Source organism: Pleurodeles waltl, chromosome 8 (genome assembly GCF_031143425.1).
Source record: "Pleurodeles waltl isolate 20211129_DDA chromosome 8, aPleWal1.hap1.20221129, whole genome shotgun sequence".
NCBI lineage: Eukaryota > Metazoa > Chordata > Amphibia > Caudata > Salamandridae > Pleurodeles > Pleurodeles waltl.
The window spans coordinates 236,910,318-236,927,420 of NC_090447.1; positions in this window are offsets into that span (position 1 = coordinate 236,910,318).

Here is a 17,103-nt window from a genome sequence, read left to right on the forward strand (position 1 = left end):
CCATGGAGGTTGATGAGGACTTCCCTGGGGAAGGAAGATCTTGTTTAGGTCATTTGTTTTAACCTATTGGTAATTTGTTTGAAGAGGTCATTTTCGGAATGGTTTTTGAGTGGGGCTCAGATTTTAACGAGCCTGTGTCATCCATGGTGTCGCCGTTAGAGTCCGAGTTAGAGTCCGAGTCTGACTGAGAAGTAAGTTGAAAAGTGTTAGAAAACTTAATACTCCTTATTTTTCCCATAAGCTTCAACTTGGAGCGAAAGGATATGCAAAAACAAGAGAAAATGCACTTGGAATCAAAGTTATGTCCTTAAAAAAATATTTTTTGACCAAGGCCAGTAAAAATAGTGAATGGAAAATCAGCCTCATCTTAACAGTCACTGAATAAATCAGAAATGACACCTCCAAGATGAAGGGGAAATCAAAGAAAATAATCCATTTCTTATTTTGCAAGCAAAATAAAGAAAAAACAGATGACTAAGTAAATTTGCCGCAATTGAAAAGCAAAAAGTAAATCAAACTGGAGCAGTTCTGAGGAGAAAACACGTTTGTCAGCATTTAAAATGGCGGACGTGTCTCCATTCATGAGGAAAATCCTCCAGGGCCAGCCACATAGGCAAATGTAAATAAATGAAAAGTCGCTCCTGCGACTCACCGATACATCTGAAGGAGATGCACGTTCATCTCCTCGTGAAAAAAATGTCTAGCGGTATCTGTGGAATGCGAGGCCTGCTTCGTCCCTGGAGCATCGGCGTTACGCTGCCATCTTGACCACTCCCCAGATGTTAAAGATTAATACAATGCCATTGAGAAGCATTGAGTTGCCAAAGTTTCCTTGACAAAAAATAGCATTTGACTTTTTCAGGCCATTCAATTTTCTACCCATGGATTCTCGATTTGCTTTGGTTATGATAGATTATCATTCCAAGTGGCCGGAGGTGAAACTAATTTCACAAGATACCACCAACACAGTAATACATTTTTTTATAGAGGTGTTTGCCAGGGAAGGCTGTCTGTATGTTCTGGTGAAAGACAATGGTGTCCAATTGACATCTAGGGAAATGGAAGCATTTCTAAAGCATTGTAACATTATACATGTAACTGCTGCATTACACAAACCACATGAAAATGGTCAAGCTGAGAGGTTCACCTGTGCTCTGAAGGACTACATTGTGAAGGCACACAAGCAAGGAGGAGAGTGGAAAGAAGCTTTGAGGCAAAGAATATGAATGTATCGAAAAACTCCATACACGATTACAGAAGTGAGTCCTTTTTAGATACTTAAAGAAAAGGATGCTGTTTCCAGTTTGTGACCTTGGTGGTTCAAGAAGAAGTGTGGAAAAGGTGATAAAAAGTGTAATGCAAAAAAGAAATAGCAGAGAAGGTGAAATAAACAAAACAAATCTAAAGCCTGGTATGATGCTAAGTGGAAAGCAAGAGCATGTGGTATCAAAATTGAAGATTGGGTAAGAATTCTAAAACCCAGTTTTGGTATCATAGATCTCCCTAAATTTTGAAAATCTATGAAAGTAGACAAAGGACCATATTTATAGTTTTTGACGCAAAACGTGCAGGCGTCAGATTTATACTTTGAGGCACGGCGGCGCAAACCACAGGTGTAAGTCATTTTTATTTACGCACACTGCAGCATCACGTTGTAAAGGAAAACGCCGTTAACTCGGCAGAAATGACTGTGGGTCGATTTATGACAGCGCAAAACGGATATGCAGCATTTTTTTACGCAATATTGTCAAAATTCCCTGCAAACACACCCATTTCAGCAGGGGAGAGCCAAAATGGAGTCCAGATGCCTTTACAGACCCCAGGAAGATGACAACAGACCAAGAACCAGCCAGGAGGACCCACTCAAGAACCAGGACAGGGAGAAGAAGAAAAGAAAGTGTCGCTTCAGTGCAGAGGAGCAGGAAATCCTTGTGAAAGAGGTGACGGAACACCAGCACCATTTGTTTGTCACCTCAAAGTTGCCAATCAGTAGGAGAGAAGCAATATGGCAACAAATTGTTGACAAGATTAACAGTGTGGCAGAAGCACGCAGAACAGTCATCGAGTGCAAGAAACGCTGGCATGACTGCAAGCGCAGGACCAAGGAAAAGATGGCCAGGAACAGGAAGGCTGCACTGCAGACTGGAGGTGGGAGTCCAGCACACCAGGAGCCCCTGGACCATATGGTGGAGGTGGTGGCAGCCGTCATCCCTGAGGAGATCGTCACACGGATTCAAGGACAGGACAGCGCAGACTACCGGGAGACAACACACATGCAGGGTAAGTCGCATGGGGAATTAAAATGCACTAATGTCAACTACAACCGAGGGGGGGGATACCGACTACAAAATGCATGGAAGTCATCATATACATGGAGTGGCATGGGTAAAGGGGTACAGCATGGGGGCATGGCCTGTACAGAGAGAAGCTGGGGCACACCATAACACAACACCAACAACAGTTCCATAGGGGTATGCTTCCATGCCAACGATGTTGCAAAGGTAAAGCCACGCCAGGAGGGAAGGGCACAACGTCAAACTGACATCCTGTCACACGTCAGCCACTATACCCCCTAATTAACTAGGGCCCAATTAACAATCTCTAGTCGTACCGACAACTGGAATGTAACAGTGACAACAGTTGCCACTACCACCTCCGCTGTGTGTGCAGCTCAAGGAGCCAATGGCAGTAACGTCCCCATGGATCACACACACCTAAATTAATGGGTTGAGGATGACAACTTTAACAATCTCCTGAAACAAGACAAATATTCCAGTCCAGTCAATTGTGAATGCCCATAGTTGCCACAAACATCAGCCAATGTCACCAACATTAGGAGCTACACAGCACTAAGGTCACACCCATGAAGCATATGCCAGGGTCCACCCTGTGCCTGGGTCACAATGCAACATCCCAAATGTCATACTGCTCAGACTACAGCATTGAGGGGGAGGACACATGTAACTTGTCACTGAAATACATCTGCACAGTCAGAGGAGAAAATAGGACACTGCTACGACTATCAGGGCAATCCAATGTCCACACATTCCCCAACATCAGCTGTACACATTACCAATGCTAACATCCATATCGTGCCATAACAATGCTATGCATAGGATACGCTATATTTCAACTACATATAAGTGGATGTGACAGATCAGAGACTGGGGCAGGTCCAGATTGTTAAGTGTGCTGCTAGTGCTATCAGAGCACCCACAGCCAGTAAAAGGTATCACCATGAGAATGGATGTAGACGGAGGGTTAAGTAGGACAAGAAGGTGGCAAATCACTATTTGGCCTAAACCAACAACTAGAGAAGATGATACCGACAAGTCAAAAAACTTACCACAATACATGTGACGTGCAGGTGGGGCATAGGCCTGGGAGAATGCCCATCTGAAAGACTGGAGCAATGAACAGGAAAAAAGATCACAATGTGAAAACATCACAAGGCAGGCATGTCACATCACCAATGCCACAACACAGATACACTAATTGTACCCTATTTCATTTCAGAGGACGATGGATCTCCTGCGGATATGCCTGTCCAGGACTGCCCTGATGACATGGATGACGAGCTGACAAACATCAGCCACTAGACCCTCCAAGAAGTCCTTGGAACCCTCCAGACCCTACCTTCAGTCACAAGGAGGAGCACAGAACAAGCAGCCATCACAGAGGACCCATCCACAACCCCAATTGTAAGACCTGCCAGCTCCAATACAGCTGAGGACTCAGAGGACACAGGCACCAGCTTTGAACAAACTTTTGTCGGAGTACAGCGGGAGCTGGCCAAGGAGGTGCGGGTGGGGATGCAAACTATGGCAGCCAGCCGAGAGGGGGTGCGTTCATGCATGATGTCATCTGCAGATCAGGCAGAAGCCATGCAAGCGCTAACATCCATCCTGCAAGGACTACAACAAACTGTAAAGGAATTCACCACTGCAGTAAGGGAGTTGCCACAACACCTCGCACCCCAAACCTTCCACTGCATGCACAAATGCAATCATGACCCCCTCAGGACCGATCTGGCTGCCTACCATCGTGATGTGGCTGCTATTCTTAAGAACCAGCAGATACTCCTTGCAGCAGTACTGCCCTTAAGACCTTCACAGGTAGCAGCGACCAGGATGACTGACTCCACGTCTTCAAACACTGAGGTGTGTGTTGCCCCATCACAAATACCACCACCAAGGACAGAGGAGGCAACACACACATCAGAAGAAGAAGACATGGAACAGATCACCTTCACACGTAAAAGTACCCTGAAGCACTAGTCCCTGCCACATGGCCACCTATTACCAAGGTCCAGCCCTTTGTAACATGCCAGTCTTGCAACAACTGTACTCAATGACTGTTCTGCAAACCACTGTATATCTTGTCAGCCTGCCTTGTTATTGTCTCTCACTTACTCATTGGCAAATCCTGTCCCTCTGCGCTGTCTGACACATCACCCCAGCATGTCAAATGCATTTTCCTTTAGCACTTGTGTAGGGTCACAATGGAAGATGTCACTAAAATGGACTCACAATCATAGACAATGTACATATAGCACTACAGCACTTTTCAATAAATAGCACTTCCACAATCACTTTGTCTCTGTGTAATGTGACTCATCAACCGTGCAGTAGATCACTGAATTTTGCCTCCTGTCAAATATCATACCTTGTCAATACAACTGTCCAGAAATAATGTAGGCTGATAACTATGCACAGTGGCCTGAATTCTACAATACTCTGCCCTTCCTGAGGGTAGTATCTGATGAAAAGAAAAACCATGCATCATAATGCTGTGTTGGACAGAATAATGCTTCCTCAAGGGATATCTAAATCTAAATAGTGGCAGCAAAATGTTGCCTCCATGCAAAACTAACACATATAACATTGCCCACAAATCTAAGCAAACAGTCAACAAACTGCATGAATGAAGGTGTCTGAGTTTACATCCAAAAAAGTAATCATGCTGAACAGTGTCACAAATGATTAATGTGAGTCATGAACACGATACTACAAGAGTGCTTACTACCACTCAGCTTGTAAGGGTTTCCTTGAACATCACACTGCAGTCAGACATAACACAGTGTCCCCAATACCAAATCTGGAAGCCATGTATGTGACATTGAAAACATACTTATTGAAAAAAACACGTTGGGATTGATAGTAACTGTGATCGGTGGTTGCAATGAATGGTCTAATCTTTGCAAGGTAGCTTTGGGGTAGCTGCCGATGTTACAGCTAATTTGGGATTTGTTTGTAGCATAGGACACAAATTGTAATACAAAAGAAATCATGTACACTCATGCCAAGGCCCTGATCTACAAGCATTGCACACATACTGTAATGGGTTTATTACCTATTTATTAAACTGTAAAAACAGAAGAGAAAACTTGGGGAAAAGCCTTACCTACCCTAATCTACCCTAACTACTCATTACCCACAACTGTCCCTAACTAACCTAAGTTAAACTTACTTATCACATGTAACGAAACGTTCTAAACATCAACCCCCCACCCCCCTTTTGAGATGGGACACATGGAGGACAACAGATACTAACCTAAACACATACTATCCTATACTAAACAAATATATATTTTTTGTAATTTTTTATTTTAATATTTTTTATATATATATTTATTTCAAAACACACAAGAACCCCAAAATTGCCTCCCACCCACCCACACTCTCAAAAAGAAACAGTAGAAATAATCAGGACCTCCCACCCACTAACACTAACTAAACTAACAGCCTATACTAACTTTACACTAAGGGGGTCATTACAACATTGGCGGTAAAAGCCGCTTACCGCCGTGCAGAAGACCGCCAACACACTGCCGCGGCTGCGGAATTCTGCCAAAGCTATTACGACCCACATCCCGAAATCCGACAAAATTCAGACACTCACACAAGTCTGCCACACCAAAGGTCAGTGATAAACTGGCGAAAACAAAACCTCCACCGTCACGCCAACAGAAATACGCCCATGCTATCACGACCCACGAATCTACGCGGCGGTCTTTCAACCACGGTATTCCATTGGCGGTGCACTCCGCCGTGCTCAAAATACACACACTCTTACAAAACACAGCCACATTGGACAATTCAAAATACACACATCTGATACACATACACACACCACTCCCACACAACCAATACAATATAAAACACACACCCACATCACCCACAAACCCCCACGACCAAAAATTCAGAAAGAAGGCCAGAGAGAGACACCACCATCCACAAACTAGCAGCCACAGGCACACAACACCATCACCCACACTACTTCCACGCACAAAACACCACACACCACTACATATCACCACACTTATCACTGCATACACCACCCCACACATCACCTACACCACCCCATGGAACGGCAAAGGCACCCCAGGTTCTCGGAGGAGGAGCTCAGGGTCATGGTGGAGGAAATCGTAAGGGTAGAGCCACAGCTATTTGGATCACAGGTGCAGCACACCTCCATAGCTAGGAAGATGGAGCTATGGCGAAGAATAGTCGACAGGGTCAACGCAGTGAGACAGCACCCAAGAAATCGGGACAACATCAGGAAGAGGTGGAACGACCTACAGGGGGAAGGTGTGTTCCGTGGTCTCAAGACACAACATCGTGGTACAGCGGACTGGCGGCGGACCCCCACAACTAACAACATGGGAGGAGCAGGTCTTGACTATTCTGCATCCTGAGGGCCTCGCAGGAGTCGGTGGAGGAATGGACTCTGGTAAGTCAAATCTTAACTATCATATCCCCCACCCTACCTGCATGCTATCACAGACCCCCACCCTCGCCCCCTCCCCTATCACTCCAACTCCTCACAAGTGTACTAATAACACAAACCACCCTTACCCAACACCAAGCCCTGCATGACACAACAAAGCATGGACACCCATCACTAAAGCATGCCCACTGCACAAACCCATAACACCCCCCTCAACCATCATCACACAAGCCCCCACACAGGAATGCTAGCACTGGGGTACCCGGTCACTCACCCATTGCACACCATGACACACACAGATGCAATGATCATCCTTTTTCACCCCTGGAGGACCACTACCCAACGTCACCAGACAGGAGGGTCCAGACATCTCCACCCCACCCACAGAAGAGGCCCACAGTGATGACAGCAGCTCTGTCCAACTGGATCCAGATGACCAGCCCGGGCCATCGTGGGTCTCGGGACAGTTGGTTCCCCACACCCAGTCACAGGCCACCACAGACCTTCCACCCTCTGGTAAAACCAGCACAGCACCCACCCAGCGGGCCCATACCTCCACCACTACAGGGAACCCAGGATATCCCTCCACCCCAACAACAACAGGGACCTGGGGGCAGTGGTAGTGGGCACACGGTCCAGGGGACAGAGGCCCAGGAACACAGGGAAACTGGGAGGGCTGCTGTGCGACAGGGGGCGGACAGGCCTAGGGAACCCACTCTCCAAGACTCCCTCTCCTCCATCATGGGAGTATACCACCACTCCCAGGAGACGATGGCAACGGTCCTGGCCAAGTTTCAGGAGACCCAGCGGCTGCAGGAGGAACAGTATTTGGGGTTCAGGGAGGAACTCAGAACCATCAGCACTGCCCTGGGCACCATCGTAGGGGTGCTGAAGGAGATACTTAACACCAGGAGGGACACTGTGGCACTTCAAGGGGCCCCTGACACTAGCATGGACGAAGAACTGCCCACCACCTCCACCGGCGCTAGTGGACAGGACGCCCCACACCAGCACCCCACCCCCTGCAGATGGAGAACCACCCCACAAACGGTCCCTGAGATCCAGGAACAAGACAGAGCATGATGCCAAGACCCCCGCCAAGAAATGAGACCATCCTGATTGTCATCCTACTGTCCTGCTTTGTAACCCTGTCCATATTGGAACTGCCCCAGCTCCACTTCCTATGCCCATATGGGCAATGCACCTGTGAGACTAATAGACTGGACTCTGCCATGGACATTCCTCCACCATCACCCCTCACCATTTTACAACCCCCCTCCAATATTGAGCACTTCAATAAACACCCTTGAACCACAAAACAATCTGGAGTCAGTCTGTGATTTCTAAAATGTGTATTAGCAATGACAGTGACAAAATGCGTTTTCAAATGTAATGTCAACGTACCTATGTCACACATCTCAAGTCCATGAGGAATCTAAGCAGATGACACACGTTGGAAACCACACCTGTGAAACCGTAAGGGAAATGTACAACTCAGTTACCATATACTGGTTGAAATCGACAGACAGGATAGAGGTAGAAGTGTGAAAGTACTTGTAGTAGGCAGGAATGTGTTCTCACCTGTGTGTCACTGGAAATATTGCTGGATAACTGAGTCCCTGTTGTCAATGTCTTCTTCCTTCTGCTTCCTCCTCATCACTGTCCACAGGCTCCACAGCTGCCACAACACCGTGATCTGGACCATCCTCCTGCAGAATAGATACCTATCGTCGCAAAGCCAAGTTGTGAAGCATACAGCAGGCCACGATGATCTGGCACACCTTCCTTGGTGAGTAGAATAGGGAACCACCTGTCATATGGAGGCACCTGAACCTGGCCTTCAGGAGGCCGAAGGTGCGTTCGATCACCCTCTTGGTCCGCCCATGGGCCTCATTGTAGCATTCCTCTGCCCTGGTCCTGGGATTCCTCACTGGGGTCAGTAGCCCTTACAGGTTGGGGTAACCAGAGTCCCCTAATAGCCCCACCTGGTGCCTCTGGAGTTGACCCATCACATAAGGGATGCTGCTATTCCGCAGGATGTAGGCGTCATGCACAGAGCCAGGGAACATAGCATTTACCTGGGAGATGTACTGGTCTGCCAAACATACCATCTGTACATTCATCGAATTATAACTCTTCCGGTTCCTTTACACCTGTTCACTCTTGTGGGGGGGGGGCCAGAGCTACATGGGTCCCATCAATGGCACCTATGATGTTGGGGATATGTCCAAGGGCATATAAGTCACCTTTAACTGTAGGCAAATCCTCCACCTGAGGGAAAACAATGTAGCTCCGCATGTGTTTCAGCAGGGCAGACAACACTCTCGACAACACGTTTGAAAACATAGGCTGGGACATCCCTGATGCCATGGACACTGTTGTTTGAAATGACCCACTTGCAAGGAAATAGAGCACTGATAGCACCTGCACTTGAGGGGGGATCCCTGTGGGATGGCGGATTGCTGACATCAGGTCTGGATCCAACTGGACACACAGTTCCTGGATTGTGGCACGGTCAAACCTGTAGGTGATGATCAAATGTCTTTCCTCCATTGTCGACAGGTCCACCAGCGGTCGGTACACCGGAGGATTCCGCCATCTCCTCACATGTCCCAGCGGACGGTGCCTAGGAATGACAACAGTGACCACAGAGTCAAACAACTCAGAGGTATGTACCCACAGTCTACACAGAACACCATTCATACACAAAATCTGGCCTATATTTGTGTTGCGTGACAAGGCCTAGGTCTGTGTGACGCAGTTGGTAATTAGGCCATGTTGGCCCCTGAAATGGCAGCTGCCTGACCTCTAGAGTGGGACAATGGGATGTGAGGTAACTGCGCTGGCATTGTACACCGTCGCGGTAGGCGGTCAAAGACCGCGGCGCAATGCTGCATTGGTTAACATTGGACCCTATGGATCCCAGGAGCCAATCATGATGTACACCGGCGGTGATGGTATGCACTGCAGCGGACGTGACCACCGCAGACGTGACCGCCATTTTCTATCTGTTCAATCACTCGATACCTGATCTTCGACAGGAGAGGACCTACACTGCAAGTGCTTCTGTGACCTCGGTCTGGAAGAGACAATGGCTCGTGCGTCTGGGGAAAGGGCCCCTGCCCTCACTGCAGAGGAGTTGGAGAAGCTCGTGGACGGGGTCATCCCCCAGTACACGCTACTCTACGGTCCTCCAGACCAACAGGTAAGTACACAGGGAGCACGTTGTATGGGCTATGCCTGTGTGGAGAGGGCTGGTTGTAAGAATGAAGGGGGCACAGTTCTGCGTGCATGAAGGACTGTGAATGCATGTGCCACATGGCAAGGGTAGGGATGTGGGCCACTCACTTCGACGGTGCAGTTGATAATGACTTCTCTTCTTCCCCTGTACATTTCATGCAGGTCAGCGCCCACCAGAAGAAGGATATGTGGCGTGCCATCGCCAAGGATGTCCGGACCCTGGGGGTCCACCACAGACAGAGCACCCACTGCTGTAAAAGATGGGAGGACATTCGCCGCTGGAGCAAGAAGACGGCGGAGGCTCAGCTGGGGATGGCTCCCAATGTGGGAGGGGTGCCCGTCGAACCATGACCCCCCCTGATGTTCTGGATCCTGGTGGTGGCCTACCCTGAGTTGGATGGGCGCTTGAGGGCATCACAGCAGACACAAGGGGGTGAGTACAACATCATTCAGTGGACTTTGCACGCAGTGAAGGTGTCTGGGTGGGGGAGGAGGGCTGTGGGTTTCCCTAGGCCAGGGCGAGTTCCGTAGGCTACGCCCCTCCGTAATGCAGGCCATGTGGCACCCCACCCCACCTCTGTAGAGTGCCAAGTACAGGTATACATGCCCCTGTGTCATCTATGTGTGCAGATGTTGACAATAGCCATGTAGGACATATCCCAGGAATTGCATCTGTAGAGCCCAACAGCGCGACGTAGTGCAGAGGGCTGCTGTGTCTGTATTGTCCTCCAATGGTAGCGGTAAGCCATGCACTCAACCTGTCTTTCTTCTGTAGTTGTCCCCCCTTTTTGTGGTCTCCCTGTTCTTGTGTGCATCAGCATCATCAGACGGAGGTACAGTGGCACTGGAGCATGAGGGAGCTGCATCCCACGTGGCCATGGAGGGCCACACCACGGACTCAGAATACACCAGTGGGACGGAGGGCGAGGGGAGCACCACGGCAGTCACAGGATCAGCAACTAGCGACACAAACTCGTCCTCCGATGGGAGCTCCCTTGTGGTGGCGGCAAAATCTGTGCCCCCCACTTCTACAGGTACAGCCGTCACCCCCCCTACCAGCACCGCCCTCCCAGCAGCCCCTCAGCCTTCGCCCCGTGCCCGCTCACCCAGGAGGGTGGGCATCACCTTCGCCCCAGGCACCTCAGCCCCTGCCCCTGTCACCTCTGCTGCTCTCAGTGAGGAGGCCATTGACCTCCTCAGGTCCCTCACTGTTGTGCAGTCTACCATTTTGAATGCCATCCAGGGTGTAGAAAGGGAATTGCAACACACAAATGCATTCCTGGAGGGCATTCATTCTGGTCAGGCTGCCCTTCATCTAACCCTGCAAACTCTGGCCTCATCACTGATGGCAGCCATTGTCCCTGTCTCTAGCCTCCCACCCTCCAACTTCCTCCACCCAGACCCAATGCCCTGTACCCCAGCCTATCCCAAGCACACCATCAGACCAGCCTGCACACACCTCACCACACAAGGGAAGCTCAGGCAAACATAAGCACCACACATCCCACAGGCACTCACGCAAGAATCACACACATACAGACACACCAACATCCACTGCCTCCACTGTGTACCCCTCCTCGTTGTCTCCCTCCTCCCTCCCAGTCTCGTCTACACCCTCACCTGCATGCACTACCACTACAGCCACTACGTCCCGCACCAGCACACCCACCACCACACCCGGCTCACGTGCAGTCACCACCCCCACTCCCATTTACACGTCCCCTGTGTCCTCTCCCAGTGTGTCTGTGACGCCCCCTCCGAAGATTCACAAATGCAGGCACACACCCACCCAACAGCCATCCACCTCACGACAGCCTCCAGCCCATGCACCTTCACCCAAAGTCACCAAACGTACACCTCCTACAACCACTACCTCTTCCTCCACTCCCAAACCCCCTCCAGCTATCCATCCCAGTGTTCCTAAGAAACTTTTCCTGGCCAACCTTGACCTTTTTCCCACCCCCCCTCCAACTCATAGGTCCCGTACTAGCACCTCAGCCAAAAAATCGCCGGACCAGTGGTGCCTGTTACAGGTATGTGGAGTGCACCGGCCACCAGGCCAGCCATTGTGGCACGGAGCCACAGCACAGCCAGTCCCCCCCCCTGTGAAGCACCAGAAGTTGGACAGTACCCGGCGGGAGAGGGGGAAGACTCCAGCCAGCAAAGCTGCTCACAAGGGTGCCAGGGGTAGTGTTGACTCAGCTGTGACTCCTCCCAAGGTGGGGAAGGGGCAGAAGAAATCTCCAAAGTCTGGGAGGAGCAGCACGGCGGAGAAGACCGCCATCCTCCCCACTGCCTAGGAGGCCACCGCCAGCCCAATCGTCACTGGCCAGGAGGCCACCGCCAGAGTCACTGCCCAGGAGGCCAGCCCAATCGTCACTGGTCAGGAGGCCACCGCCAGAGTCACTGCCCAGGAGGCCAACCCCATCGTCACTGGCCAGGAGGCCACCGCCAGCCCCAGAGTCACTGGCCAGGTGGGCCCCACAAGCCACAGCCCAGCTGACCCATGAAGGACCGCCAGCCACAGGCCTGCTGGTCAATGAAGGACCACCTTGACAAACACTGCTGAATCGGTCAGAAACTGCCAACTCAAGCACCGCTGAACAGGGCAAAGACCGCCATGGAATGCACCGCTGAACAGGGCAAGCACCGCTGAACAGGTCAGAAACTGCCAACTCAAGCACCGCTGAACAGGGCAAAGACCGCCATGGAATGCACCGCTGAACAGGGCAAGCACCGCTGAACAGGTCAAAGACCGCCATGGCAAGCACCGCTGAACAGGGCAAGCACCGCAGAACAGGGCAAAGCTGCCATGGCAAGCACCGCTGAACAGGTCAGAAACTGCCAACTCAAGCACCGCCGAACAGGGCAAAGACCACCATGGAATGCACTGCTGAACAGGGCAAGCACCGCTGAACAGGTCAGAAACTGCCAACTCAAGCACCGCTGAACAGGGCAAAGACCGCCATGGAATGAACCGATGAACAGGGCAAGCACTGCTGAACAGGTGAAAGACCGCCATGGCAAGCACCGCTGAACAGGGCAAACACCGCTGAACAGGGCAAAGACCGCCATGGCAAGCACCGCTGAACAGGGCAAGCACAGCTGAACAGGTCAGAAACTGCCAACTCAAGCACCGCCGAACAGGGCAAAGACCGCCAAGGCGAGCACCGCTAGCCCATTAGCAGCTGGGGCAGTGACGCAACTGAGACCGTCACGGGGTGAGTGCTGCACTCTAGGCACCAGTCCCCCTCCAGAACCAGTGGAGACATGCATCCACTCCGTCTGTCCTGCACAGGATAAAGCACTCTGGGCACCAGTCCCACTCCAGAACCAGTGGAGACATGCATCCACTCCGTCTGTCCTGCACAGGATGAGCACTCTGGGCACCAGTCCCCCTTCAGAACCAGTGGAGACATGCATCCACTCCGTCTGTCCTGCACATGATGAAGCACTCTGGGCACCAGTCCCCCTCCAGAACCAGTGGAGACATGCATCCATCTCCGTCTGTCCTGCACAGGATGAAGCACTCTGGGTACCAGTCCCCCTCCAGAACCAGTGGAGACATGCATCCACTTGAGAGACTGTGGCTTTGCACTCCCCAGGATGGTACACTGGGCAACCCACCCACTGTAGTGAGTTAAGAGACTGTGGCTTTGCACTCCCCAGGATGGTACAGTGCGCAACCCACCCACTGTAGAGACTTGAGAGACTGTGGCTTTGCACTCCCCAGGATTGAACAGTGGGCAAACCACCCACTGTAGAGACTTGAGAGACTGTGGCTTTGCACTCCCCAGGATGGTACAGTGGGCAAATCACCCACTGTAGAGACTTGAGAGACTGCGACTTTGCACTCCCCAGGATGGTACAGTGGGCAAACCACCCACTGTAGAGACTTGAGAGACTGTGGCTTTGCACTCCCCAGGATACATCAATGGGCATGGAGCCCATTGATGTATCCTGACCCCTGGATCTGGCGTGGTGCACTCATCCGGCTGAGGTGCCCCCCTTCCCTTCCCCCTGAGGTGCCTGTTGTATTTCTATCTGATGCCCCTGCAGTGTTCTTTCCGTTTTGATTAGGTATCTAGTGTGGGCCTCGCCCATGCATTTTGTGCCCAGTGGTCCACAGACAATGAATGGTGCATTACCTGCACTACTAATCGTGGTGTATATTTTGTTTAATGTGTATATATATATGTATATATTTGGTAACTGTATTTTGATATATTACAATGGTTCAACTCATTTCCTTTTGTCTTTGCATTCTTCCGGGGGGCTGGGGGTTGTTACTGTAATGTTTGGATATGCATTGGTGTGTGTGTTGTAGTGGGTGAGGGTCGGGGTGGGGGTTGTGATGTTGGTTGTGTGTGTCCCTGTGTTTTTCTCTCCCCCTCCCCTATGTCGTAGGTGCAGTACTCACCGTGGTCTTCGCCGCCGGCGTTGTTGATCCTCGTATAGGAGCAGGAAGACTATCGCTGGCAGAATATGGAGTTCCGGCTCCATGGTGTCGTCGTTCCTCATGGAGTGTGTAGAGGTGAGCGTTTTCCCTTTGAAATGGCTGTTTCTGCAGTGTTTTTATCCACGGTGAATCCGCCCCGGAAAAGGTGGCGGATTGGCCTGTTGTGATACTTTGGGCGGTACATTGTCCTCCGCTTGTCTGTTGGCGGTGACCGCCGCGCTGTTTGTCTGTACCGCCGTGGCGGTCAGAGTGTTTAAGTGGCTGTCTTTGTTGGCGGTTTCCACCACAGTCATAATTCCAATTTTTTTACCGCCGGCCTGTTGGTGTTTTTACCGCCGCTTTAACACCGACCGCCAGGGTTGTAATGACCACCTAAGTCCCCTAAACCCACAAAGTATAAGAATAAGGAAAGAGGAGGGAGGGGAGGGAATCATGTCCATCAAAGTGTCTATAGGTTGGCCCTCCGGAGGGTCCGCTTAATGGACCGCACCCGCCGGTTAATATGGCGAACATCCTGCTGCAGCCGACTTATTTTTCTCAGGACATGGTCCATTTTACGCTGCATGTCCACTAAAGCAGCAGGGTCAATAGCTGCAGCTGGGGTGGTCTGTGTGCCAGCTGAGGAGGTGTGGGGCCATGTAAGGTCAATATCTGTGGGCTGCCCTGCAGGTGGTCATGTGCTAGGGCCTGAAGCACTTGCTGATGTTGTTGCCACAACAGTCACAGCTGTTGGTGGTGCCATCTGGGTGGTGGTGGTGCTGGTGGTGGTTGGCAAAGAAGGGCCACCCTGTGGGAATGCCCTTCAGGCTCTGGAGGCCCGTTCGTTTCTGTATCTGCGGGCCATTCTTCGGTACCCCGACTCTACCTGAGTACATGCTAGTACCGCATTGCCCGCCTTTGGAATTCCCGCACCTGGATGGGTGTCATATTTGCTGCTGTGAAAACAAATGAAAAAAATACATTAGGAACTGCATTGTGTGAAATGGAACAAGAAGTAAATCAGACAATACATGTACTGTACTTGTAACAGCTCATATCATCATACAGATCATTGAATGTCCCTGAGGAAGTGCATGGCAGGCCAGCCTACAAAGGTCGTATCACACATAGCACAACCAAACCATACAAAATGGGTAACAACTGGCATGTTTTTGCATCATAGTTCTGCCAGTTGTCTGCTAACAATCATGCAGCACATCCTCCACCAATGCCAGGGCTACAAATGTCATTGTATGGGATGGAAATCTAGGGCCACATGATCTGCAAGTTGTAAATGGACTTGCTAGTATAGTACTCATGTGCTAAACATGAGTGTGTATACTAGGTTCAGACAAAAGATTCACTGATTTACATGTCTGTGTACCAAATTTGTATCATCAGTCCTAGGTAAACTATTCACAAACCCATGCCTGTGTTTGACGGTGGGGGGGTGAGAAACAAGTAACAATTTCAAACAACATGGACACCCAGGAAACTTATGAAAGCTGGACATGTGTTTGGCTGTACACACACACACCACAGGTAAGGTGTATCTACAAATAGGAGACAGCAAATCCTAGACCAATCCCAGCGCCACACATGTCTGGTAATGCAGATCTTTGTCCACATCATATACTTCCAGTAAGCCATGACTTACAACTAACACAGAGATGCAAGAACACCCCTGGCCATGATTTGCATGCACACCTAGGCCATTGCACTCAAGTGCCACATACTCGTAGCACTACATGTGGAGCTACATGCTGCTAGGAAGTTCAACCTGCAGTTTAATAAGTACATTAGTGAATAGGGAAGCAGAAGTCTGTGGGTAAGCATTTTGCAGCCCCATTCTGGGAGAATGTGGGTCTGACAGACTGACTAAATCACAGATTAGGTCCAGTGCGACTCTTGCTAATACAAGTGTTATCCACATGACTCATTCCCATTCACATTGTGGGGCCTACTGGACTGACCTAGAATCCCTAAATAAGACAATAGGATAAGCATTGGCCAACTCTAGAATGGTGAGAAAATTAAATCCCACTCATGGAACAAGACAAATGATGGGCCAGCGAATCACACCTTGCCATGTGTTCAACACACAGGAGTCCATCACACATCACCAGTAAACCCAACACATAACAAACATATCAACACTTACTGGAGTGTCGGGGTCCTCGAATGAAGCCACCATGCCCACAGTATAGAGTGCGGGTCCACCTGTAAGGCATGGAAGGGAGAAATGTGCTCAAATTCTGTGCACTGTCCAACAATTCCAAAGACTAATACTATGTGTAAGATTACATAAGTAAAGCCACTCAGACATGATGATACTGCATCCAATATAGCACTGCTAACATGTACATACCATGGGTCTCCTGTGAAATTTACACACATATCTGCACACATGCAGTGGCCCTAACTATCATGTGGTGGCAAACATGCTCCTTCATTAGTGAGCATACATAATAATGGAGTGTATTCGTCTCATCATGTGTGTCCAAGAAAGACATCCAAAGCCACTTTCCTTGAGGAGTGCTTTACCATTCAACCAGACATTTTGGCCATGACAAATTTATGACATACAGGTACAATGTACAGAGGGGAAGGGTCAGTTGTAAGCCCTCAAGTTGTTACAGTTTCTTCATTTGATGTGGCCCAGCTATGATGAGTTGCACCAACCATAGAGATATGAA